At 36.3% G+C, this 27,250-nt stretch overlaps 1 long non-coding RNA gene across 1 annotated transcript in view; it reads left to right on the plus strand.

Moving 5' to 3' along the window:
• The first annotated feature begins 264 nt into the window (after positions 1 to 264).
• Positions 265 to 27,250, plus strand: part of LOC145294231 (uncharacterized) — a 42,931-nt gene continuing 15,945 nt past the window's right edge. Inside the window, exons 1-2 of the long non-coding RNA XR_013869849.1 lie at positions 265 to 367; positions 13,634 to 13,700. This is a non-coding gene — a long non-coding RNA (uncharacterized LOC145294231). The remainder of the gene's footprint in view (positions 368 to 13,633; positions 13,701 to 27,250) is intronic.

Below are 27,250 nucleotides of genomic sequence, written 5' to 3' on the forward strand. Positions count from 1 at the left end.
CAGTTCTTGATGCTATGGTGACCTACGATGAAAGTTGCATCTACTGTCATAATACACAGACCAAGAGGAAGTATTCCCAGTGGAAGCATGCTTGCTCTCCCAGACTTAAGAAAGCCAGACAGAGCAAATTCGACCAGAAGTTGTTGGAATCGTAAAACAAGTTCATTGTAGAACCTTATGATGATTGTATTTTCTTTTTCTTTTTTTTTCTTTTTTTTTTCTTTTCTTTATTTATTTATTTATTTGTTTTTTTGTTTTTTACAGCATGGACATGATATACAGACAGTCAACAAGGAATGTTATGTTGAAGTTTTTAGAGGGTCCCGGAAGAAATTCAGTCGAAAAAGATCAACACTCTTCAAATAAGGTCAGTGACATTTTCACTAAGCCAATACCCCAGTTTACAACCCCATTCTTATCACAGACTATTGGACATCAAGACAGTTTCTCGCCCTTCCGAAAGTCCGGACCTTGCTCCCTGTGACTTTTGGTCATTCCCTAAGCTCAAGGAAAACCTTCGAGGCTGTCGTCATGAGACAATTGAAGAAACGAAAGAAACTGTGACGAGGGTTCTTGACAAGCTCACACAAGAGGACTTCCATAGAACCTTCAAGAAGTTGTTGGATTGCAGCCGGAGGAGATTACTTCGAAGGGAACTAGAGATTCATGTGTGTACTATCAATAATAGTGCCCATACGAAAAAATTAAAAAATTAAAAAAAAAAAAAACGTTTACAAGCGTTTTTGATATAGATTACATAATAATACTTTGATAAGTCTATTTTAACTTAAATACGGATGGTATAATAAAATTGTGGGGTCTGCGTTCGCGCCTGGCCTTCATAGAATGGAAATAGGCACAAACTTTAATAAAGACTTTTCATATCTATCTGCGTAAGTATACTTTGATAATTATGTTTCAGTTTGAAGAAATGTGGTATAATAAAATTATGGGGTGTTCGTTCGCGCCTGACCTCCATAGAATGGAAATATGTCACAAAGTTTAACAAGGTTTTTTTACATAGATCGACACAATATTGTGATAAGTGTTTCAGTGTAAACAGGTATGGTATAATAAATTATGGGGTTTATCTATTTTATTTTTACTTTCATCATATTTTGGTTTGGTTTTGATACCCCCAAATTCGAAGCTATCTCTTTACAACCGTTCCTTTTCATAACCTATCATACTTTCAGAGTCCATTTTCTGTAGGCTGTTTTTGAACCCAATCAACGACGGGTAATTTTGCTAATACATATATATATATATATATATATATATATATATATATATATATATATATATATGTGTGTGTGTGTGTGTGTGTGTACACATATATACATGTATACGTACATAAATACCCCCACACACACATACACATATATATATATATATATATATATTCAGAAAGAAGGATATCATCACGTAAGGGAAGACAATCACGTAAGAGATGTGGGTGACATAACAATGGTAACGAGAAGTCACGTGCGGCGGGAGAATGAGGAATAAATGTCTTTGTTACGCAAAAAAAGGAATCGAGTTTCATATTACTTGCCCTATGTTCCTTGCAACGCGACTGAGTCTACAACGTGCTGGGACTACGTGTGTAAAAGTTTGTAACGTTACAATATACTTTGATAACACTAAATAGATCCTAAAATATACCTTAGTCTAGCGATAGAGTTCTATTTAAAAACAATTCTGCTTTATATTTTCTAAATAGCAGTAAATTATAATTAACTGAAAATGTTGTTTTTACAAAGGAGTCACCACTTATCAATGTCTGGAGGGCATTCGAGTATAAGGGTTAATGAGTGTACGATAGTCAATGCGAAAATATCATAGTAATCGTTAGGAGTGGAAATTTTTTGATTGGATTACTTAAGAGGATGGTTACGTTGGACTTGAAGACGACCATATTGTAGTCAGCTGGAAAGTAGGAAAACGATACAGAGTTCCACAGGCGTGCAGTTTCAAGAAAGAAGCTTTGTTAGTGGAACTTACATTTAGGTTTAGGCACAGATAAAGAGTGGGGGTAATTATTGGTAGTTGTTTCAGCTGGACGAGTGTTTTACTCTTTAGCTATCTACTTATTCCTATTGCAATGTATATTGATTAAACCATAGTCTAGTATTTAACCCTGTAATAAATTTTAATTTAATAAAAGTTCTCAGAATCCAAGCGCGCTTTACTGAGGCTGATACTTGATTTTTATATGAGATAAATAAACACCCGAGTGTTAAACTTAAGTTCTCCGTTAACACTTCCACGTTTAGATAGTAAAGAAGCGAGGAGCATTAAATTTCCTCTTTCCAATTGTCAAGTTAACTACGTTAAAGTATATATTTCTTGAGGTATTTTCCTGCTTTTACACGACTGCGGGAGAAGTATTTATCTAATCTGGTAGAGTATTCCGCTAAGTGCTATTACTTGAGCTAAGAAAATGAGTATCATTCTCGTATGGTCCAATGTATACCCGTGTCGAAGCGGGCTTATGTGGGCTTCGAATACTATTCAATTTTGAATATTTGGTCAGTGTTTACTTGGATGCTGAGGTATCTTTATATCAGGTTTCTCTGATAAACTCTTGAACAGAGTCGAAGCGAGCTTATGTGGGCTTCGAATACTATTCAATTTTGAATATTTGGTCAGTGTTTACTTGGATGCTGAGGTATCTTTATATCAGGTTCCTCTGATAAACTCTTGAACAGAGTCGAAGCGAGCTTATGTGGGCTTCGAATACTATTCAATTTTGAATATTTGGTCAGTGTTTACTTGGATGCTGAGATATCTTTATATCAGGTTCCTCTGATAAACTCTTGAACAGAGTCGAAGCGAGCTTATGTGGGCTTCGAATACTATTCAATTTTGAATATTTGGTCAGTGTTTACTTGGATGCTGAGGTATCTTTATATCAGGTTCCTCTGATAAACTCTTGAACAGAGTCGAAGCGAGCTTATGTGGGCTTCGAATACTATTTAATTTTGAATATTTGGTCAGTGTTTACTTGGATGCTGAGGTATCTTTATATCAGGTTTCTCTGATAAACTCTTGAACAGAGTCGAAGCGAGCTTATGTGGGCTTCGAATACTATTCAATTTTGAATATTTGGTCAGTGTTTACTTGGATACTGAGGCATCTTTATATCAGGTTCCTCTGATAAACTCTTGAACAGAGTCGAAGCGAGCTTATGTGGGCTTCGAATACTATTCAATTTTGAATATTTGGTCAGTGTTTACTTGGATGCTGAGGTATCTTTATATCGGGTTCCTCTGATAAACTCTTGAACAGAGTGACCGAAGATACTCGAAAATATTTTCAAACTCTCTATTTCGTATGTGTGTGTATGTTAAATAAATCCTTTTAAATAGTTAACCGATGTTTATGATTTTTGGAGCAGAGCTTCTATTCGTAAGTGGTTAATGTGGGTTATATTTAGTTTAATTTCATGCAAAGAGATTAAAAGCGCTAGAATCCTCTTTGGGTGAATAATTTACACCTCTGATTTTGATAGAAATTCAACTATGGATTAGAAAAATCGCGAAAAGCATCACCGCCAATCAAATTCAAAGACGAGCTGATGTAACAGTTCAGTGACACGCGTATGCAAATGCCGAGATGTGTTCCAAATGACGTCACGGGGAGAAAAAAGTCTATGAACAGAATAGAGAGTAGGTTCGAGAGCACGTTCGAAGCGATGTTCGAGAAGACAGAGGTCAAAGTGGGACGATCAGGTTAGAGACGTGGGCTATGTCACAGCCGTAACAAGAAGTCACATGTGGCGGGAGAATGGGAAAATATCGTTATTACAAACAAAAAGGAGGGTTCTTTCCTCTTCCTATTCTTTGGCTTTTTTTCGACTGAACTTACAATGTGTGGGCCCCAGTTGTCTACATGTTAACGCGTTTGTAAAAAAAATGCCACACTGATAATGGCACAAAATTCTTCTGTTGTGTTAATTACGATGTGCCTTCAATAAGTTTCCAGGGTTTTTTTATACAGGCATTAACATTTATCGTAGATTTTGAAAATTTAGTATATTTTTGCTATACATCTTATGAGATAATTGACCAAAATTTTATGATTTCAGGTTCAAATGAACAGCTACAGCAGGAATTGGAATACACCCTACTAAAGCCTGATTATCATAGCTGGTGAATTTCAAAAATGCAATTCGGACGTGAGGTACTTTGGAACGATATGCAATAAAATTCTGTTTTAAAATTGGAAAAATGCCACAGAAACGTATGGAATGTCTCAGACTGTTTTTGGACCATCTTGCATGAATAGAGCGTCGGATTTTTTAGTGACATGAGAGATTCAGGGGAGGCAGGGAGTCTACGTGGGATGGTGAGAGGTGTTGGAGGAGTAAGGAAGTCAGAATATCAGAGTTGATTGGCCAAATAAAGAATTTCATGGTTAAGGTCCCTTGTGTGTCTATAGAGATAATAAGTGCACATTTTGCATCAGTGTTGGAACTGTTCACACAATTGATGAAGATCCGTTACATTTGCGCGAAGCTTGTCGCAAGGGTGTTTCATCCATGTCACAGGCTATTTGGCCAAGATGGGTATCAAGATAGTTCCTCAGCTTCCCAAAGTCTAGGCCTTGTTCCCCGTGACTTTTGATTATGCCCTAATAAAACTTGTTTTTCCAAGGTCGGTCTAGGTGATGATACTGTCTTCTTTATTATATTTTTAATTTGTGGAGATTCCCACTGCGCGGACCACAGGGCGGGTTGCAGAACCATTCCAGGGGCCGGCATTAGACAACCCACTGTGTGGCTTAAGACGCTTCCCGGATCCAGTGGCCGCACTACCTTGCACACAGAGGTCGTTTTGTGTGCGAAGACCGGGCTCGGAATGAGGGCACCACTGGGTGCCTTGTCGGTAACGTTCGGATGCAGCGGCAGACGAAGGGGGAGACACGAACCAATACTCGCACAGCTTCAGAATGATGGCAGGTATTTACGTACGTCGCATGTACGTATCGTACCTTAAGAAAAACCTTAGGGGTTGTCGTTATGAGACAATTGAGGAGATAAAAGAGGCCATGACGAGGGTTATTGACTTTCACGAGGCCTTCCAGAAGTTGTTGGAACGGTACAAAAAGTGCATTTCAGCCGGAGGAGATTACTTTAAAGGGGACGTGAGTTTCATGTGTGTACTATGAATAAAAGTGCCCACACGAAAAAAAGAGTCTGGAAACTTTTTAAAGGCACCTCGTGCTTTTATTATTAACAATTTGGATACTGTTCTTGGGCAGATATCTTTTTTTTTTTTCATTTTATATAGAGGGGGGTGTAGATGCAATTAAATGCTGACAACAGTGCATGCGAACCGTTATGAATAGTATTTAAATGATCTAAACTGATGCCTAAACGATTCGTCATTTCGCTTGTGACTTTTCCTGCGCCAACCAAAAAGAAAACCTTTGTCACGCATCATAAACTTTAGTTATGAGCCGTGAATTCAACGTCTTTCACCTTTTGATAATCGCCGTGATCACAGAGCGATATGAACTAAAATAGTTACATAGGTAGTTGGACTATAATAGATACACATGATCATATCTGGATTGAGAAACATTTACTATCTGTATTATTTGGATTATTCAAACAACAGTTCTTATTTTCAGTGTTATTTTCACAACGTTTTGGTCGGTGTAACCTTCGACCTTCTTCATAAGCATCTTGTCTACTTTAGGAATCTTTCTGTCGACCTTGAGAATTTTTTCCTCGAATTTGCATTTAATTTTGAATATATCTCTTTTTTTAACCCAGTAAGGTAACATGCCCTCGTTCTGTCAGCCTGAAAGTATGATAGGTTATGAAAAGGAACGGTTGTAAAGAGATAGCTCCGAATTTGGGGGTATCAAAACCAAACCAAAATATGATGAAAGTAAAAATAGATAAACCCCATAATTTATTATACCATACCCGTTCACACTGAAACACTTTCTTTCTGTCGACCTTGAGAGTTTTTTCCTCGAATTTGCATTTAATTTTGAATGTATCTCTTTATTTAACCCAGTAAGGTAACATGCCCTTGTTCTGTCAGCCATGACTTGATAGAAGTCCTAAGTGGTTCGCTAAAAGGATCGCTCAAACTAGCAGAAAGCACAATTGATCTTAATTAGCCTTTATTTTTAAAAAGAAAGCTAAACTCCCACCCCAACCGGTGTAAATGCCTATAAAAACTATTTATTTAATTTTTTCGGGGGGGGGGGCTTCGCCCTATATTAACATTTTTAATTTTAAGTAATTCGCAATTGTATTTTGAATGTCGGCCGCACTAAGGACCTTTAACCTCCAAAACAGTGAAACTTTTACGACTGAATTTTATCAAATAGCAATTTTAGCACGGGTCTTTGCAAAAAAGTTGTAATAATAATACTTAAAATGAGAACAGTAGTCCTGAGTATCCAAATTATACGAATAATCAATCCTCATCTCAAAAAATAAGAAATGTAAACACTAACATTGACATACTTTACAAGAATGATGTACGTACGAATACAGACTATATAAATAAACTAGCACGTCGTCCGGCGTTCCCAATCGTAAAATACACTTAAATATATTTTAGTGTGTGCAGATTTCATATTTATTATAATAAAGTAAAATCTCTGTCGATTATCATAATGCGCCCAATATCATAGTGATTTCAAAAATAAAAAAGGACGACTTTAGTACCAGCGGTTAGAATTGAATCCAGGACATATAACTCTCCTGAATTCTTTCTTAGCCTTGTGAGCCACGTCCACACAAATGAAAGATAATTTTTTTAAATAACGGTATAACTAATGATTGTAGATTTGCGCATGCAAATAGGTTCAGTTAACTATTCTTGCCAAGGTCAAATGTTTTGTTTTAAATTTTAACAGTTTTTTTTTTTGTTTGTTTGTTTTTTGCTACACATACCCTATTTATCAAATTTCAAGTCTGTAGACCAAAACATTTAGAAGTGAGTTTGTAGAGACTTTTCGCACACACAGTGATAAAGTCACTATATATATATATATATATATATATATATATATATATATACTAGCAAAAGTACCCGTCGCTGACTGAGTTCAAAAACAGCCTACAGAAAATGGACTCTGATTTATAAAAGTATGATAGGTTATGAAAAGGAACGGTTGTAAGGAGATAGCTCCGAATTTGGGGGTATCAAAACCAAAGCAAAATATGATGAAAGTAAAAATAAAATAGATAAACCCCATAATTTATTATACCATACCTGTTCACACTGAAACACTTATCACAATATTCTGTGGATCAATATTAAAAAACCTTGTTAAACTTTGTGGCATATTTCCATTCTATGGAGGTCAGGCCCGAACGAACACCCCATAATTTTATTATACCTAATTTCTTCAAACTGAAACATAATTATCAAAGTATACTTACGCAGATAGATATGAAAAGTCTTTATTAAAGTGTGTGCCTATTTCCATTCTATGAAGGCCAGGCGCGAACCCTACAATTTTATTATACCATCCCTATTTAAGGTAAAACAGACTTATCAAAATATTATGTACATCTATATCAAAAATACTTGTAAAGTTTTGTTTTTTTTAATTTTTAAATTTTTTATTTCCATACTTTGTGGACCAGGCGCGGACGCAGACCCCACAATTTTAATGAACAGATCAAACATACCCATTCCTGTGTCTCGATACATCTTCTTTCATTATATGTAATCAGCTTTTTAAAAATAGTCAACCATATAAGAGCCTATTCGTGACCAGACACACACACATTCAGCTTTATATTATAGAAGATATATATATATATATATATATATATATATATATATATATATATATATATATATATATATATATATATATATAAGTTAGAAAAGCATTTAATCCAAGGCATGAGTGATTTTTCTGACAAAGGGAGAAGAAAAGGCTGTTTTCTAGGTTGGCAGTATTTTGCGCGAACAGTTAGCAGAGATGGTGGAAATTTTCTGTTTCTATGTCTATCCTTGTAACCATGTCCCTAGTAAGGGTGCTGGAGGTAAACGTTTTATCTGGGTTGACGTTATCCGCCTGATAGTCAGGGACCCGAACCTTGGATTAACTACTAAGGAGGCTATCCTATCAGCAGGTGCAAAGTAATGTCTTTTGTATTGCCATTTGATGAATGGATTCTGGACCTTGCATAGCTTCTGGTGGGGCCTCTCAATGCCATATTAGTGGGTAATTGTTACGGCTTTACCTTATCATGTTCTACAAAAAATAATTCTTCGTTTCTTTGTCTCTCTTAGTTTCCCCTCTCTGTCCTGCTCTAAGCAAATCTGATGACATAGTCCACAAATTCCAAAATTTCATCATGACAAGTTTCAAGAAAAAATACACAATTAAACCCGGTTCTCCAACTTCCAACGTAGACCCCCACTACCATGTCTCCTTCTCCAACATCAGGGGTCTACGTTCTAAGCTTCCAGAGGTTGAAACCCAATTACAGGAGACTAAACCAGACCTTTTATTTTTAAGTGAAACTGGCATTGGACAAGCTATTTCCCTAGAAGAGTTCGCAATTAAAGGATACTCTAACTTAACTTCTAAATCTGACCCCCAAGATCGCCATGGGAATGGAATATGTGCCTATATTAAAGATGGCTTTCCATGTGGTATGGACATCTCCAGAGAAGATCCTAACTTACCCTATATGTTCTTCCGGGTTGCATTAGCTCACACTACTGCATTTATATTCACTCTCTATCGCCCCCACATCAGCGGAGTTACTATCTTTAAAACCGTATCTGAGAAAATTGACCAAGTTCTATCTGCTTATCATTCAGCTAACATTCACGTATGTGGAGACTTCAATGTTCACAACGTGGAATGGTTGACCCACTCAAACAAGACCGATGATGAGGGGAGGTTCTGTCATGATTTCTCCATTGCTTATGACCTCACTCAGATTGTTCACGAACCCACCCGTGTGTCTGACAATGACGCCCAGTATGCGAGTCTACTAGACCTTTTTCTCACAGCTTGCCATGAACTATGTTCAGTTTCTTTTCTGTCTCCTCTTGGATCTTCCGACCACTCTGTTGTATCAATTAAGATAAAAATGAAATGTAATAAGTCCCCAGACGTACCTCTCCATTGTACAGTATATCGATACACTAGGGCTGACTGTGATAGCTTCCGTACATTTATATCGGATCTACCTATGCGTTCCATGTTTAAAAAGGATGTGTCCTCTATAGTATCAGACTTGATGGAATGGTTAATTGTAGGTATAGACCGTTTCATACCCTAGAAAAAGTTCCAGCAAAAACCTAACAGCCAGCCATGGTTCTCTCCAGAATGTGCTGCTGCCATTGCGCACAGAAATCACTTTTTCTATTGCTTCCAACGTAATAGATGTATGGAAACTAAAGCCGCTTTCAGGACTGCCAGCAACCATTGCAAGAAAGTAATAAAGAACGCAAGAGAGTTGTATGCTCAGTCCGTCAAGTCCAAAGTAGCTGAGCAGCGGCTTGGTTCCCACCAGTGTTGGCAAATATCAAACAGAATCTTGAACAGACGCGTGTGCTCTATCTCAACTATCATCAATGGACCTGAGTAAATCTCGTCAGCATCAGATAAAACCAAACTCTTTGCCCAGAACTTTGCAGCTAATTCTACCCTTTGCGACCAAGGCCGCCAACACCCAATATTTCCTCCTGTATCAGAAAAGACGCTATGTGGTATGCATATATCTGTACGTGATGTTGTCAAACTAATAAAATACCTTGATTCCAGTAAAGCAACACGTCCTGACGCTATTCCAATTATAGTACTAAAAAAACTTCAACGAGAACTAGTGCCCATACTTACAAAACTGTTTAAACGTTGTCTTAATGAGAATAGCTTCCCATCACCCTGGAAAATCTCATCAGTATGCGCTGTATTTAAGAATTCAGGTGATCGCTCACCCCCCTCTCAGTACAGGCCAATAAGTCTCCTGTGCGTCATGAGTAAGTTGCTGTGTTAAATACAGAAGTAATCAACCATCTCAACAAAAATGACCTTCTTAGTGACACTCAATAAGGTTTCCGTTCTGCTAGATCTACAGCAGATGTGCTTACAGCTATATCTCATAGGATTAGCAAATCTCCCGACGGAGGCAACCTTTCTAGAGCAATTGCTCTTAACATGTCAAAGGCCTTTGATAGGGTATGGCATAAAGGTTTACTTCACAAGAGCTCTAGCTATGGTATAGCTGGAAATGTCTTCTCAATTATTAAATCATTTCTTTCTGATAGGTTTATAAGAGTAGTAGTTGAGGGGCAAAATCAGAAGCTCACAGTATTAATGCTGGAGTCCCTCAGGGGTCCATCCTGGGCCCAACTCTTTCCCTGATCTACATTAATGATCTTCCAAATCACATCCTTACATCATTTATAGACATTTCTGCTGATGACACTACCATTTATGGTAGCACATCTAAGACAGTAAACGACCAAGTTCTCTCCGATTCTCTCTCCTCTGATCTTGAGCACGTAGTACAATGGGGAAATGAGTGGCTGGTTACTTTTAATGCATCTAAAACCAAGCTTCTATCTTTACATCATCAACACTCTGATCCACATCTGGCATCAATTGAAATGAATGGCTCTCGTCTTGGGGAGGCCTCAAGTTTTGACAAGCTTCTAAGCTTGGCTGTTACGCCTGATCTTAAATTGAACACGTACATCAAATCTGTTGCCAAGGCCGATTGAAAATGGTGGGATCTTTCTATCGATCCAGTAGATATCTCACTGCTGATGAAATTCTCTATCTATATAAGAGCCAGGTACGTCCAAGGAGGGAATACTGTTGCCACATTTGGGCAGGAGCTGCTAGAAAGTACTTGCTCTGCCTTGATAGAGTTCAAAATAGACTTCGTAGCCTCGTAGGAGATGTCCTTTTCTCTTCCCTGCAACCTCTTTCTCACGGAAGAGATGTTGCGAGTTTGTCTCTGCTTTATCGTTATTTTCATGGAAAGTGTTCGACTGAGCTTCAGTCTATGTTCCCCCCCTCGCCAAACTTTCACAAGAAACACTCGTCTAGCTGTAAACACTATCAATAATTCCTCCCCACTCTTTATTTGTGCCTAAACCTAAGCGTAGATTCCATGAACAAAGCTTCTTTCTTAGAACTGCACGCCTGTGGAATTGTCTTCCTTTTTCCTGCTTTCCGGCTGACTACAATATGGTTGTCTTCAAGTCTAACGTAAACAAGTTCTTGGTGAGCCGTTCCATATAAGTTAACAAATTTACCGAATTGAGTACTATATTGTCCAATTTCTACTGTACACTCTTTAACCCTTATCCTCGAGTGGCCTCTTGTCCTTTATAATGTGATGATGCCTATGTAAAAAATAAATTAATTAATTAAAATAAAGGTACAAGATTAAAAATGTAATACCTTACTTTGTAAAATGTATAAAAGTGCACTTTGAAGATAAATAAATTTCAAATTGAATCTTGTACCTTTATTTTTAATGCATATAGTAAAAACATTTTGTTTAACAATTTTCACGCCTTGGATGAAATGCTTTTCTATCTCGTATCGTATCTTTCTAAGATTATATTCTGTTTAATTTATTAATTTGGATTTTAAAAAATGAATGTGGTTTTGCATGTATTTATAAAAACTCTCCTACTCTCTATTTCAGTTTGTATTTCTCCTCACACCAGAACTAATTTTTGCAACCCCCTCTTTGTATTATTACAGGGCTGAATATTCTCTCTGTTTCAGTTTGTATTTCTCCTCACGCCACAACTCTTTTTTGCAATTCCTCTTTGTCATACATGTCTGAATAATGAGAAAATCTGAATTTTTTAAACAAAAACTTTAAAATAAGTTTTTTAGATTAAATTTTTTTTAAACTTCTTTCAGAATAGAAAATCTTTACAATTTGATAAGGAACATATTTCATATATGTTTCATTAAAAATATTCAGTAGATAACGAGAAAAATAAAGAAGAAAATTTCAAAAGGAGTGTATAACTGGTTACGCTCAATAGTAGTCCTCGCCAGCGAAAGTCTTTGTTATTGTTATTCTATTATTATTATTATTTAAAACATTTTGTGTCCTGCTCTTTCGCGCGAGGACTTATATATATATATATATATATATATATATATATATATATATATATATATAAAGAGACAAACAGACAGACAGACAGACAGATAAAAGGGTTCCTTCAGTCTTTGACAGATTATGGATACCCACGGAGGGGTGCCTGTGCGTGAAATTTTTGTGGAAGCGAGTATGCAATCCCCAACCACACCTCTCCTGAGTCGATATTGTTAAATCCCAGTGGCAAGTTAAGTGTACAGTACAACTGGAAGACAATGCCAAGATAAGGGAAGAGTACATACAGCACCTAGAATTCCCAAATGGTCACCAATCCGGTACTAACCAAACTCAACGTCGGTGATCTGACAAGAACCGGTGTGCCAACACGATTATACCGTACATATATACAGTGCCGGCAAAAAGAAAGTTCGCACTTATAATTTTTTCAAAAATTGCAAATTTAAGCTAAATTTAATGTAACTGTTTAACAACCTATACCTCATTTGATTCGCCTTTTATTCCTCTATAATTTTACCTGTTCATGTTTGACTTTTAATTGAAATATTCTAGTGTTCATGTCAATTTAATAAAATAACTTCAAATTGAGGAGGCAAAAAGAAAGTCCGCAGCAACAAATTCGCTTAAAATCAGCTTGAATTGTTGCCCCTAAATAAGTTTAAAATATCCACCAACAGGCAACAAAGCATCTCTAATCGTAATTGTTGTTTTTCCAGGTTATACAACGTAACATTTAGTCCATATGCCACGACTTTCTTAGTGATCGTCAGGAGCTCATTAATCTCCACGTCTCTGGCTTATCCAATCGAGAAATCGGCCGCAGATCGAAATGTGATGAGAAAACGGTACGAAAGACTGTGCAAAAACACCAAAACACCGGCGGTGTTAGTGATGCCCCTAAATATGGTCGTACTAGAGTTACTTCTAACAGGAAAGACACTGTTATCAAGATCCTCAGCCTAAGAAACAGCCTTGAATGTAAAAACTACACTGCAGAACTAGAATTTAGCGTAATAGTTAAATAAAACCAATCATTGAATAATTTTTAATCAACGATCGTTTTTCAAATGAATATGCTTATTACTTAACATTTCTGTAGTCGCTGGAATATCCGTGACTGAGTATATTAAAGAGTTTGTTTTATTAATCTTAAAATAGAAAAAGTAGGCTGTTAATATTAATATCACAGCGAGAAAATAAATCAACTTTATAGATAGATAGATAGATAGATAGATAGATTGATAGATAGATAGATAGATAGATAGATAGATAGATAGATAGATAGATAGATATGCAATGCGCATGTACACAAAGGAGTTATAAACACAAACGTTCTTTTAATATGCAATTCTTTATCTATACAAAAGCCAACCGCGTCCTAAGATCGACTACTATTGCCATATGTGAGGAGGAGCCGTCCAGAGCACGATTTCGTGTATTGACAATGTACAAAAATCTAGCGGGTGAGGATGTTTTCGACTTCCTACTTCCTCTTTCTCAGAGAAAAATCTTGCAACTCTATCTCTGCTCTATCGCTAGGTGCTCGATTAATCTTCATGGTTCGTCACGGGGCAGCAGGAAGTTAAAAGAACTCTTCAAGAAAAAGGTATGAAGCATATATTCTTCTTCTTATATATGAACTGTAAAAATATCCCGTGTGATAAGTCTGATACAACATGACTCGGTTTACACGTCAATATCATGTCCTCTTAGCTAAACAACATGCATGCGATTTTTACGTTTATTAATTGTCTGTTAAAAGAACAATATCGTACATCCACTAGATAACACATGACACGTTTAATATCATCTCTTCCAATATAAACCATAATTAATATACTACAATATGTTGACAAGTTTAAAATAATGGTTATCTTCCACGTGGCTTTGCATTTAATTGTTCAAAAATAAACTGTCTGGCAGAGTAAAAATGTCAGATTAGTTATACGTGGGCAAGGAAGAAAGGAGAATTGAATCAAATGAAGAATGGTGTGAACAGAGAGAAAATAGTAGAGAATTGTTACGTTATCATTCAGCAACTAGGAAACATATCTTTTAGACTAGGATCAACGTATAGCTTCTGTTCTGATGCTGTATTTCATCTGCTTTTTCGGTCAGTGAATAAGTGTACTCTCCACCTCTTTTAATACCTTCTAGATTGAAGCAATAACTTTTTAAAAAAAATTTATTCAAATTTAGAAAACTCCTTTGTTCAATTTTTCATTCTTCCTTGCCCACGTTTTACTAATCTGACCTTTTTACTCTGCCAGACAGTTTGTCTTTGAAAAATTAAAGCCACGCGGAAGATAATCATTATTTTAAACTCATTGACATATTTTCCCCACAATAAGAATTGACCACGTTTCGAACTCTGCCCTCGTCAGTCGGCAAGTAAATAGAAGGCGTGTTGAAAACACGCGTGAAGATGACTCGTAAAGTAAAATAAATACGAGTATCTTAATTCCCACTTTCACAATTTGAATTGCATGTGGGTGTCAGGTAAAGGCTCAACTGCCCAGTAATACACCATCTGGTAGTTATCTTTATTAATTTCATAGTATGGTTGAGTTTTATTAAAACAAAAATGTTTCTTTAAAGGATTTTGAAATAAGTCCGCTCTCGATTAATCTAAGACAGGCGAAGTATATTCATGGTTCTTGGTTTTACCTTCACTCCTGATCTGAAATGGAGCACATACATCAAATCCGTTGCCAAGGTCGCTGGAAAAATGATTGGATCATTCTACCACTTCAGTAGATATCTCACTGACGATAAAATTCTCTACCTGTATAAGAGCCAAGTACCTCCTAAGATTGAATAGTATTACACATATCAAGGCCCGGATGTCATTCGAGGATAAGGGTTAATGTGCGTATGGTAGTCATTGGGAGATATCAGCCGAAGGGTGGATGGCTAGCAGCCGTTTTGAACACGTATGCAAATTGGCAAGTGTGTGCGGGTTTGCGTCAGTAAAAAAGAAAAAGGAGGGCAAATGCACCACGTGGCGAGGAGCGGAAAGGAAAACGCATGTCGGGTTAGATGGGCATGTGGTTCCGCAGTGGCGGCGAGAGACTTTTAAGCTGGTGTCGAGACGGTGGGGTTTTATTAATCTCATGGCAGATGAAATAAACAGTGAAAAAAAAAGATGCAGATATCGTTTCGAAAATAATGGTAATAAATGCCTTTTTGCTAAAACAGAAAGAAAAGCCGAGTCGAATTTATATTTTTGTTCGGTCGTTCCTTTTCAAAGATACCAGACGGTGTGGGAATCCGAAAGATGTTTTAACTGTAACGAACACGGTTCAAGCGTAGCGGCCACGTTACATCAATTCTCGATTAAATCATACAAAATATGCCAAAAACGGTACTTAATACCTTCTTGTCAAACACTCAGCGTTATAAGGTGAAGAATCAAGGGTAAGTGGAGAAATTACGGAAAAAATACTGGCGTACTCTTCTATATTTTAGTGTAGTAGCTAATAAAAAGGAAACCTTCTGGTCGCCCTCAACTAGTTTACCTGCACACTAAATAGTTTTTACACCACAGCCCTCACCCGCCTCAATAGTATTAACTCAAACTAAAATCAGAAACACAAAATATATATGTTTACCATAAGTGAAAAAATTTCCACTTAGTGGTACTTTATTATCCAGTTTTAAATATAAAATTGGATCTTTTTTTACGACGTGCACAAGCGTATTATAAGCACCCTAACCTCCCTATGTTAAAAACGGCTTTCGGAATGAACACCCCAACCTCGAAAGCCGTTCTTTACATGGGGAGGTTGGGGGTATTTCGGAAACCGTTCTTAACATGGGGGTTGGGGTATTTATAATACGCTGTAGCACGTCGTAAAAATTGTCCTTCCCACCAGGAACACACTCTACATCGGAAACTGCTACCATATATGAAGATAGAAATCTGGGGTCTTTTGTAATAAAGCCACTCCATTATTTTGCAAAATATAGACCCTACTTATGCACGCGCGGTGGGTGCATACGTTCTGACCTGTTTAGATATGCGTCGGACTAGGACAAGGTTAGACTAATAGTTAGGTTAGATTAAGGTTTTGGTTGATTTTGAGTTTAGGGTATTACTAGAGTTTAGGTTAGGTAATGATGAGGTTTAGAGCTAGTGTTGGGATATGGTTAAAAATGAAGAAAAACGCTACTGTAAAATGCATCGTGGAAATAATGTACAGTTATTGGTGTGAATTTATGCGTACAGAAATATAAGAAAAAACGATCTATTCGTGCAAATATTTAATGCCATGTATGGACTACATCCTCTTGAATAAGTAATAAAACTTTTCTTTACTTCAACAAGATTTTTATCTGTTTTTTTTTGGGGGGGGGGTATTTATTTGGTGGTGATTTTAAAGATGGATAAATACATACATGCAGATATAGAAAGAAACATGTAAACAAAAGTATGTATAGAAAGCTAGACACAATAGAAACGATTTTTTTTTCTAGTCAAGTGAAATGACAAATGAGTCAACGGCCATAGAAATGATTGCCGTTTAGAAAACTAAACAACGTCATTTACATTAGCCGTAAACGGAACTTAACAAATACGGTCGTAAAATGCGCGTACTATCAGAGTTATATAAATGAATGATACCTTTAGTATGCCAATAAAAAATGAGCCGGTTGATTCAGAAATTGCCGTCCTATCCTGTGATGGCTGAGCAAGTATTAAACATGATTTGCCAACCATGACAGAAAATGTATGTTCATTAATTCATCATTCACCAAAGTATGTATATATATATATATATATGTGTATATATATATGTGTGTGTGTGTGTGTGTGTTTTATTATTATTATTATTATTATTATTATTATTATTATTATTATTATTATTATTATTATTGGCTCACAAGGAGCTTTCACACAGGTCATCAAAAATCTCTCCTTGAAAACAATCTGTGGTGTTCCCTGGAAACTGAGTGACAACAAGTCTCCCCAGATTTCCAGTACTCTCCACCTCTTTTGATACCGTTTACAAGTAAATTTGAATTATCGCAACAACCTCTCACCATTGTTTTCTCGCTGGCAGCGGCCATTGGTCTCCACTGGAATTTGAGTAGCAATAAGCCTCCTCAAGGTCTCAGTTCTCTTCGCACTTGTCCAGCGGAGGTCTAGTCAGCGCGTTTTCTTCAGTCTTACCATCCTCCTTGACACTTTTCGACTATTTGGCGTCACATTTTTTTTTGGGGGGGGGCGGTGATGAGGCAATGGGAGGGGATGGTGAGAGGATGGGTGAAGGGATGGGGATATATTTGTATGTGTGTGTATGTATATAGTAAACCTTATTTGCTTGTCTACTACGGCAACAAACTTAGATATTAGGTTGTTGTATAATGAGGAACCTGAGTCCATCCAAAAATGATGAGACTCTAAACGAGTGCAAAATTTTCCTTAGGCGACTTCCAAGGTGTTGCCATAGACAACCTGTAATAAAGAATCCCTTTCAAATTAAGAGGTAATGCTCGAAACGATGTTCTCTTTACCGAACAGCTAAGTTAGACACAAGGTCATTTTATTATGAGGAATCTGGATTCACACACAAATGCATGTAGCATTTTCCATAAATGACTTAGTCGATATTTACATTTAAAGTCTCAGCAGACGATCGATATAAACCACTCTAAATGAAAAGGTAATGCCTTGACGATATTTTCTTGACCGTTTCGGAGTATATAGGCAACGAACTTACACACAGCCGCACACATATATACACACAAATACACACAAACAAACAGACAGACAAAACTAGGATTAGCAAATCTCTCGACGGTGGCAATCTTTCTAGGGCAATTGCTCTTGACATATCTAAAGCCTTTGATAGGGTATGGCATAAAGGTTTACTTCATAAGATCGCTAGCCATGGTATAGCTGGAAAAGTCTTCTCAATTATTAAATCATTTCTTTCTGATAGGTTCATAAGAGTAGTAGTTGAGGGGCAAAAATCAGAAGCTCACAGCATTAATGCCGGTGTCCCTGAGGGATCCATCCTGGGCCCAACTCTTTTCCTGATCTACATTAATGATCTTCCAAATCATATCCTTACATCATTTGTAGACATTTATGCTGACGACACTACCATTTATGGTACCACATCTAAGACAGTAAACGACCAAGTTCTCTCCAATTCTCTCTCCTCTGATTGTGAGCACGTAGTACAATGGGGAAAGGAGTGGCTGGTTACTTTTAATGCATCTAAAACCAAGCTTCTCTCTTTACATCATCAACATTCTAATCCACATTTGTCATCAATTGAAATGAATGGCTTTCGTCTGCAGGAGGCCTCAAGTTTTGACAAGCTTCTGGGCTTGACCATTACTCCTGATCTTAAATGGAACACGTATATCAAATCTGTTGCCAAGGCCGCTGGAAAAATGGTGGGATCTTTCTATCGATCCAGTAGATATCTCACTGCTGATGCTATTCTCTATCTATATAAGAGCCAGGTACGTCCAAGGATGGAATACTGTTGTCACATCTGGGCAGGAGCTGCTAAAAAGGACTTGTCCTGCCTTGATAGAGTTCAAAATAGACTTCGTAGCCTCGTAGGAGATGTCCTTTTCTCCTCCTTGCAACCTCTATCTCACAGAAGAGATGTTGCGAGTTTGTCTCTGATGTATCGTTATTTTCATGGAAAGTGTTCAACTGAGCTTCAATCTATGGTCCCCCCTCGCCAAACTTTCACAAGAAACACTCGTCTAGCTGTAAACACTATCAATAATTTCCCCCACTCTTTATCTGTGCCTAAACCTAAACGTAGATTCCATGAACAAAGCTTCTTTCTTAGAACTGCACGCCTGTGGAATTGTCTTCCGTTTTCCTGCTTTCCGGCTGACTACAATATGGTTGTGTTCAAGTCTAAAGTAAATAAGTTCTTGATGGGCCGTTCCATATAGGTTATTAAATTTGCCAAATTTTCATTACTAATGATTACTATATTGACCAATTTCTACTGTACACTCTTTAACCCTTATCCTTGAGTGGCCTCTGGGCCTTGATAATGTGGTGATGCCTTTGTAAAAAAAAAAAAAAAAAAAGTAAAGATATTTCTCATTTAATTTTCATCGTATTTCACATGTTAACTATATATATATATATATATATATATATATATATATATATATATATATATATATATATATATATATATATATATATATATATATATATTATATATATATATATATATATATATATATATACTATTTTAACAAAAACCAAGACTTCAAAGAATGGGTTGATAGCAACAAATAGTGTATTTCATTGTCAGTTACAGTTGTTTCAAGGCCATTCGGACAAATTCAAATATTATATCGTTTGAAAATTTTCGCAAGAACAGACTTATTTAATAAAAAAAGAACACTTTTACAATAAAACATTACGGAAAACATTTTCTTTATAAGGAAAAGAAAACAAGTGAAACTATTTTATCTCTATCGTATCCTTGCAAAGTATTTTTAAAGATTTTTATATTTACCTATTTTCGTATTTCTATTTATATAAAAAAAAAAAAAATTTCAAACTAAATATCATACGGTGTTACCACTAATTACCTAAGTCCATTTAATATGTTTTATTGATACGATCCCTTGATTTCTTAAATTAAATTTCTATATTTTTTATTTAATTTAATTTATTAAAAAAAAATGTTTAATCCGGATTAATCAACTAAGTTAAATGACAATACTAAACACATCAAGATCTTTTTTGAAAGCACTGAAACATCACACGGGACTCATTTAGTGAACAATGCAACATTAAACGATCTGAACTATGAGGAAGTTTCAAGGCTGTTAAGGATAAAAACGTGCTTCAGTTTTCTGGCTAAACTCTGTGCTCACCAGAAAATTTACATTTTGCAAATCTAGATTTGAAAATTTTTATTATTTCATTGGTTACCTGCAAATTCACTCTTGTCCGTTCGTCCGTTCGTTCGTTCGTCTGTCTACACTTTTCTCAATAACTACGCCTTGGAATGTTCTGAAATTTTGCACAAACATTAAACATGACATGAGTAAAAAAAAGTAACGGAACAGGTTTTCCTTTCTGTTTACTTGCGCTTGAAATGCAATAGCATTTTTTTAATGAATTGATGTTTTATTTATTTATTAGAATAATCGAAGGATGTACCATTTAAGTGGTGTGTAATTGTGTGTATGTTGGTGAATGAGAGCGAAAGATTAAGTGTTTTGCTTTTTTCTTATTCGTTTCTTGAAATCAATTTAAAAAGACTAATAAGAATTAAATTGAAGTTATTTATCTTTCCTTCGCAATGGGATGATGTAATGAATCAGGAAGTAGGATAAGAAAGCATTCTGATCCGCAAAAAATGCCTGGGGAACCCCTATTAGCATTCTCTGGTGACTTATTATCAATAAGCTAACCCTTTCTCAAAAGGAGAATGCGAAGCTTGTGAGGCTGAATGTCTTAGAACTGTCCAGGACCAATAATATGCTAACAATTATATCTCATAGGATTAGTAATAGATTGATGGATTCTTCCTTTCTATGACAATTGCTCTTGACATGTCAAAGGCTTTTGATAGGGTATGGCATAAAGGTACTCCACAAAATCTCCAGCTACGGTATAGTTGGAAATGTCTTCTCAATTATTAAATCATTTCTCTCTGTTCATAAAAGTAGTGGTTCTGGGACAGAAGTAAGAAAATCACAGTATTAACGCTGGAGTCTCTCAGGGATCCATCCTTGGCACAATTCTCTTCCTGATTTTCATCGATGATCTCTAAAATCATATCCTAAGATCATTCATAGACATTTATGCTGATGACACTACCATCTATGGCAACACTTCAAAGGCCGTACTTTGAGCACGTGGTGCAATGGGGAAAGAGGTGGTTGGTTAATTTTAATGCATCTAAAACTAAACTTTTATCTTTATATCGATCTAGCGCTCCAGTAGATATCTCATTGCAATTTTCTATCTGTATAACAGCCAAGTACGTCCAAGGATGGAGTACTGTTGCCACATCTGGGCAGGATCTGCTAGATGTATCTTATCCTGCCTTGACAGAGTTCAAAATAGCCTATTGGGGGATGCCCTTTTCTCTTCCCTACAACCTCTTTCCCACTGAAGACTTGTTGCGAGCCTCTGTCTATTTTATCATTATTTTCATGGCAACTGCTTGTCTTAGCTCCAATCTATGGTCCCTCTGGCTAATCTTTCACGAAAAACACTCGTCTAGCTGAAACCACTATCAATAATTTACCGCACTCTTTATCTGTGCCTTAACCTAAACTTAAATGTAGATTCCATGAACAAAGCTTCTTTTTTAGAACTGTACGCCTGTGGAACTCGTTTCCGTTTTCCTGCTTTCCAGCTGACTACAATATGGCCATCTTCAAGTCCAACATGAACAAGATTTTGATGAGCCATCCCCTTAAGTAATCCAATTTACCAAATCTCAGCGACTAATGATTACTACAATATTGTTAAATTGACTACCGTACACTCATTAACCCTTATCTTCGAGTTGCCTCTGGGCCTTGATAAGTGGCTTTCTTTTAAGTGCCGAACCTATAGCTATAAAATTTTCAACCCATAGCTTCATTGATTTTCTATCTATTTAACAGCATCATGCCATCCTAACTTGTAATGAACTCGGAAAGCCATCTGTGTGTTGCAGTTACAGATTCACCATTCTTCAAACACATTTCTACAATAAAAGCACGATGTGCACCAGTTGAAACCATATTGCTTAATGAGGGTATCTGATTAAATATAGTAAGTTATTAGCTAAATGAAAACGTCATTGGCATTTGCATAAGTTCATTAGCAACGTATAGTTGAAAGTTTAAAATGTAGGAGGTATTTTTGCTGTACCCTGCATTTAGCCTGTCTGTTCTCTCTCTCTCTCTCTCTCTCTCTCTCTCTCTCTCTCTCTCTCTCTCTCTCTCTTTCTCTATCGCTCTGTATATACCAGCATCTATCTACCTCCCATCTTTCTTTCTGGATTTTGTGCACATTTGCCACCGTGCTGAAATAATAACGTTATTATTTTGAAAGCCATTCTTAACATGGGGAGGGGAGGGTGTTTTGTCACTATTCGGTGCTTCCACCTAACAATTTAATAAAAAAAAAGATATCGTGAAGCTTGAATTTAACCTGAAAAGCTATTTAAAAATAGCGCGGTGGCAAAAGTGCACAAGCACAATCTTTCTCTCTCTCTCTCCTCCTCTCTCTCCTCCTCCTCTCTCTCTCTTTCTCTCTCTCTCTCTCTCTCTCTCTCTCTACACACGCACACACACATATATATAGGCACTTAGTGTGTCTGTGTGAGGTCGGTCCGTATAGACTTCTAAAAGGCTAGGCTAATTTTTTGGATGTTCACACAAATGAACTTTATGTGTCTGGCAGTGTTTTCAAATAGGGTTTGTATCGAAATACCGACAATAAATATCGATACAAACAAAAAACAATTTGATTAAGGAAAGATACGTCATCTTTTGAAAAACGTTTACAGCATAATACAGCCTAACATCATAAGCGCATCTTGAAAGTTTTTATCACCTCACGGGTAGAAACGCCCGGCGTAAAAAAATCTACAGCAGGTTCTTTGATAAGATCAGGGCGCATTGAAAATGAATGTCTTTGTTTAAAGCACAAACAAACCATAATACTTGATGTTTACATTTTAAACTTTAATCTAAGCTATTATGCAAAAATAATTTATATAATCAACAATAGGTTCTCTACAGTGCAATCTGGACTCCAATGTATTGTGGATTAATTCAGCACAGTAAGGCATGTGAAACTTTCTATCGGTGGACAGCGGTTGGTCTTCGACTAAAGAAGGCCATCAATCGATTTGATTGAAAAATAGGCGATTTCACAGATTTCGATGACAATGAAAGTATTGGACGTGTGACACATTCATTGATCCTCATTAAATCCCGCGCATCGTCTAGTTTTCCTGCTTGTATTACGCTCTAGATGCAGATAGGCCCTAAAATAGAGTATTGTTGCCACATCTTGGCAAGAGTTGCTCGGAGTATCCTATCAAAGTCTGGTGGGTCGTGCCTTTTTATCGTCTCTGCAACATATTTCACACAATACGGACAGGCCTCTCTCTGCTCTATCGTTATTTTCATGACAAGTGCTCGTCTGAGCTTCAATATAAGGCCCCTTTACGCCAAACTTTCACAAAAACCACTTGCCTAGTTACAAGCTTTACCGACAATTTCCCCTTCTTTTTATCTGTACCTAAATCCGAACACAGATTCCATGAACAAAACTTCTTTCCTAGAATTGCCTGCCTATGACAGCATTTTCCCATGTCATACCTTCCAGCTAACTACAACATGGTCATCTTCAAGTCCGATGTAAACAAGTTTCTGATTTTTTGCTCCCTTAAGTATTCCAATTCTACCCAACTTCCACCAACAACGATAGCTAAGCTGCTGTCTAAGTAACACTCAGTAACCCTCATCCTTGAATGACCTCCTAGTCTTGATAAGCAGTAACCTCCGTTGTAAAAAGACAACACGTACACTTTTCTATCTGTGTGCATTTTTGTATAAAAACGATACATACAAGCGTCTTCACATATACTGTAGGCATAATAGATGTACGAGGTGCCTTCAATAAGTTTCCAGACTTTTTTCGTATGGGCACTTTTATTGATAGTACACACATGAAACCTTAGCCCCGTTTGAAGTGATCTTACCGGTACAATGCACTACTTGTAACCTTCCAACAACTTTCTGAAAGTCCTCTTGTATAAAGACGTCAATGATCCTCGTTACAGCCTCTTTCATCCCCGACAGCCTCTAAGGTTTTCCTAGAGCTTAGAGAATAACCAAAAGTCACAGGGAACAAGATCTGGATTTTAGGGAGGACGAGGAACTGTCTTGATGCTCATCTTGGTCAAATAGTCTGCGGCAAGGACGGAGCACGCTTGGAACAAACATCACGAAAATCTTCCGCATCTTCAGTTCCTTGCAAATATTGTGTGTACCGTTCCCACACCGACATCAAACTGTACATTTATTGTCTCTCTAGACACACGACGGTCCTTATCTATGCAATCCTTTATTTAGCCAATCAACCCTGGTATTTTGACTTCCTTACTCCTCCCACACACCTCATCATCCCTCACAAACTCCCTGCTTTGCCTGAATTTCTTATGCCACTCAAAGACTTATGCTGGATTTATGCAAGATTACCAAAAAGCAGTCAGAAGAATTTCATACATTTCTGTGTCATTTTTTCCAAGTTTAAAACAGAATTTTATTGCATATCGTCTTTCTGAAGAGTCTTAACGTCAAGATTATAGTTTTTAAATTCACCAATTGTGACAATCAGGCTTTAGAAGGGTGTATTCCAATTCCTGCTGTAGCTGTTCATTTGAATATGAATTCATAAAAGTTGGTCAGTTATCTCATAAGATGTATGGCAGTAACATACTAAATTTTGAAGTGTCTACGACAATTTTAAATGACTGTACAAAAACTCTGGAAACTTATTGAAGAAACCTCGTACTACATATTCGTGTGTGTGTGTGTGTGTGTGTGTGTGTGTGTGTGTGTGTGTGTGTGTGTGTGTGTGTGTGTGTGAATTTATCTAATATTCATAATTAATGGTTCCCATATTAACAGCGCGGACGTGCCTATGCAAATGATGTCATTGTAAGGAAAAAGAAAAATACTATAAAAAGAACGATCACATTAGAGATGTGGGTGAAGTCACGGCCGTAACGAGAAGTCATACGTGGCGGGAGAATGAGGAAATAAATGTCGTTGTTACAAATGAAAAGGAGTCAAGTTATTGCTTGTCCTATGTTCCTTGCGACGCACTCTGCTACATCGTGTTGGGTCTACTTATGTTGTGTACTAGGTTTCATTAGGTCTGTTTGTTAGGTGATCTTCGTCCAAGATTTTTCTCTCCACCGCACTCTAGTCGACCGGATTAAATAAAGTTCGTGCAAATTCTCGTGTTCGACAGAAAAATTCCAGAATTCGCTAAAAGAGACATCTGATGGAGATCGGAGTATACATTGGCCAAAACGCGCTGAAAATAACACGATGATAACAGTAGTCCGAATTATAGTCCAAATAATCCAAATTATAAACCCTCGTCTGAAAAAAAGGTCAGAGGTATATTATTTTATTTTTATATCTATTTATTTTGTATTTTAAAAGTTGAATTAATATTTTATTTTGTTCTCAGAATAAAAATATCCATACTTGAAAATGTAACAATTCTTTAATTGTATGTGTGTGTGTGTGTGTGTGTGTGTGAGAGAGAGAGAGACAGAGAGAGAGAGAGAGAGAAAGTGTGTGAAAACGGGAGATTCAGTTTCAAGTATTATTAGCAGTAGTTTTATCGATTAGATTCGTTTAATTGATTTCAAGTAGCGAATATGAACGAAATTAAAACGCAAACTATTTTTTAAATAATTGTAGTCAATTAAACGATTGTAAGTAATTTCATTAAATTTTCACAAAAAAAATCGGAATTAATAAAAAAAAAGGACCAACATGCAACAGCTGCCAGTATTTTATTCGTATTCAAAAAATGAATTTTCGCACGATGATAAAAAGCTCCCGCAAGATTGCGAGCTATTTTTGCAAAAGTTATAATTTTATACAATTTTATTCAAATTATTTAAACAAGAAAAATGAAGATACAGAACATTTACAAAGGGTCCCTCCTCTTGTTAAGAACGGGTTTCTAAATAATAACTTTATTATTTAAAAAGTGAATCTTAACAATGTTAACTATTCTGTTTATGCACCCGTAAGTAATTAAATTAAACTTTGACAAAATCCTTTTTAAAAAGAAAACCGCAAAAGCATAAATTGGTTCCCAGCATTACACAGCTGTTGGCATTATAATATGATTTCTAAAATGATTTTCACACGCCGATCGATAAAACACGTCATTTTTGCAAGTTATATTTATGACTAGCCTGGGTGGCGGGCGTTACCCGGGTGTTTGGAAATGTGTTGAGCCAAAAAAAAAAATGTTAGTAGGTAGGCAGGCTCGAAACCGTACCACGAAGAAGGAAAAGAACGCGAAAAAAACGTGACGTCTTTGCTGCTGCGTTTATTGCAAAATCGGAAATGACGGACGTCAAAATTTCGGCTAGTCAATCGAAAAGAGTAGATGATTTTCGAAAATATCTGGGATAAAAGCTACCTCTCTTTGTAAAAAAAAAAAACTGTTCTGGTGACAGAATTAATGTTTTTAGCCATTTTTCGATATTTGTCGTCCGAAGGGTTGAGCTTCAACACAATACCGATCTCCTGAAAATTCATACATACATACATACATACATACATACATACATATAGGCAGGTAGATATACAAACATACATACATACATTTAAACAGACAAGTGAGATTTAAATTATAGATTACGTTGTCTCAAGTTAAGTTTCACGTAGCAACAGAAGTAGTTTTGTATTTTTCTTATCCATTATATTCGTTTCGTTGATGTCAAGTAGTAAATAAAAATTAAAATGTAAAGCCAGCCAGGTTTAAAGAATTTTAGCCAATCATCGCATACTTTAAACAATTTTTAGTCAATCAATCAATCATATACCTTAAAAGGTATGACAATAACGAATATTTTTACCAAAAAATTATTTATTAAAATGCTTTGAAAACTAATGCATTAAAATGCAATTCTGAATTTTTTTAGATGAGATGTGAATGCTTGTGTTATATTGATTAATCGGACTATTATTCTCATCTTGGGTGTTATAAGCACAACGTTTCGGTCGCTGCAACCTACGACCTTCTTCGGGTGTTGAAAACATGCTTCTTTTTTTATTATACTAAGGAAAAGAAGGTTGGCTCTGCATTACAAGATTTCGAACCGCGGGTTTGAGAGTGGTTTTAAAGTATTAAAAGTTATTTGATGATTAATTAATAAGAGAATGTTTTGAAAACTAATGTATTTAAAGTTTAAAAAAAAAAGTAATTTATTATAACGAGAGAAAGTCTTAATAAATATTTTTTTAAAGAGGGAATTTTTTAAAATATTTTTAAAGAGAAAACGTTTTGAAAAATAAATAATTAAAAGGTTTTGTATAAGAATGTATCTAAAGTTTTAATAAACCATTTATTAACGAGAGAAAGTTTGACAAATATTTTTAAGGAGC

The sequence above is a fragment of the Euprymna scolopes genome, chromosome 15, assembly GCF_053919585.1.
Source record: "Euprymna scolopes isolate OS-2025 chromosome 15, ASM5391958v1, whole genome shotgun sequence".
NCBI classification, from domain to species: Eukaryota; Metazoa; Mollusca; class Cephalopoda; order Sepiida; family Sepiolidae; genus Euprymna; species Euprymna scolopes.